The sequence below is a fragment of the Mandrillus leucophaeus genome, unplaced genomic scaffold (assembly GCF_000951045.1).
Source record: "Mandrillus leucophaeus isolate KB7577 unplaced genomic scaffold, Mleu.le_1.0 Scaffold104, whole genome shotgun sequence".
Classification (NCBI taxonomy): domain Eukaryota; kingdom Metazoa; phylum Chordata; class Mammalia; order Primates; family Cercopithecidae; genus Mandrillus; species Mandrillus leucophaeus.
This window is the reverse complement of record NW_012098543.1, coordinates 522740-524340: the sequence shown is the minus strand read 5'-3', so window position 1 is coordinate 524340 and position 1601 is coordinate 522740. Positions and strand designations below refer to the sequence as shown.

The 1601-nt window shown below is 47.3% G+C and overlaps 1 protein-coding gene across 1 annotated transcript in view; it reads right to left on the bottom strand.

Moving 5' to 3' along the window:
- NLRP12 (NLR family, pyrin domain containing 12) overlaps nucleotides 1–1601 on the bottom strand; it is a 35685-nt gene that overhangs the window by 30523 nt on the left and 3561 nt on the right. The window lies entirely within an intron of this gene.

Genomic DNA, 1601 nt, shown 5'->3' with positions numbered 1-1601 from the left:
ATGGAAGGGAGAAAAAGGAAGGAAGGAAAGAAGGAAGGAAAGGAAAGGAAGGAAGGAAGGAAGGAAGGAAGGAAGGAAGGAAGGAAGGGAGGCAGGCAGGCAGGCTACAAACAAGTGCATTTGGTTTTTTCAGAGTCATTAAAGACTTTGTTTTTTACAGAGATGTTTCCCAGCACACTGCTACCGTCACACCTCATTAATGATGAGTCACTGAGCTTTGCAGAAGTGACTGTGTATAACCCGTTATTGGCAGGACTTGCTTACTCATTCAGCAAATGTTCACCAAAGTTTACTCGGTTCCTAGCCCTAGCCAGACACTTTAGTCTCAGAGAATCACACAGGGGAGTCCAGACTCTTTCTGCCTTTCAGGCATCCATTTCCCAGTAGAGAAAACAGGTGAGAAATGACATTAAAAACTACAGCACAAGCAGGGTGCAGTGGCTCACGCCTGTAATTCCAGCACTTTGGGAGGCCAAGGTGGGCGGATCACCTGAGGTCAGGAGTTCAAGACCAACTGGACCAACATGGTGAAACTCTGTCTTTACTAAAAATACAAAAATTAGTCGGGCGTGGTGGCACGTGCCTGTAATCCTAGCTACTCAGGAGGCTGAGGCAGGAGAATCGCTGGAACTCGAGATACAGAGCTTGCAGTGAGTCAAGATTGCGCCACTGCACTCCAGCCTGGGCGACAGAGTGAGACTCTGTCTCAAAAGCAAAACAAAGCAAAAAAACCACAGCTCCAACAGGGCTCTGTGGTGCGCACCTGTAGTTTCAGCTATTCAAGAGCCTGAGGCAGGGGGATCACTTCAGCCCAGGAGTTTGAGTCTAGCCTGGGCAACATGGTGAGACCCCATCTCTAAAAAATAAAAATATTTTTAAAAAACCAATTCCACAGCTCAAGTCCCATCTCTGCCACTTCGGCAATGGGCAATGGGCAATGGGCCACATGTGCCGAGCACTTACTACCTGCTCTGAATTGTGTTAAGCACTTTGCACGTATTATCTCTTGAGCTTGCGTCTGAGTATAAATCATATATATATATATTTTTGAGACAGTGTCTCACTCTGTCACCCAGGCTGGAGTGCAGTGGCTTGATCTTTGCTCACTGCAACCTTCACCTCCTGGGTTCAAGTGATTCTCCTGTCTCAGCCTCTAGATTAGCTGGGATTACTGGTGCCCGCCACCACGCCTGGATAATTTTTTTGTATTTTTAGTAGAGACGGGGTTTCGCCATGTTGGCCAGGCTGGTCTCGAACTCCTGAGCTCAGGTGATCCGCCCACCTCAGTCTCCCAAAGTGCTGGGATTACAGGCTTGAGCCACCGCGCCCGGCCCATTGTGATTATTTTATGAGATAGAAGATATAATAAAAGAAATCCAAGCGTGCTAAGGAGGCACAGAAGTGGGGTTTCTGAGCCAGTCAGAGTGGTGGGAGCGAGGAATCAGAAGGTGGGGGAAGAGGAGTAAATTCTTTAGAGAAGGTAATGGCCTCAAGGTTTCAGTAAGTAATACTTTTCCAGGCAAAGAAGATGGAGAATATTCCAGACAGAACACAGCATGAACAAAGACCACAGGGATGAAATTAGAATTCTGTACACAGTC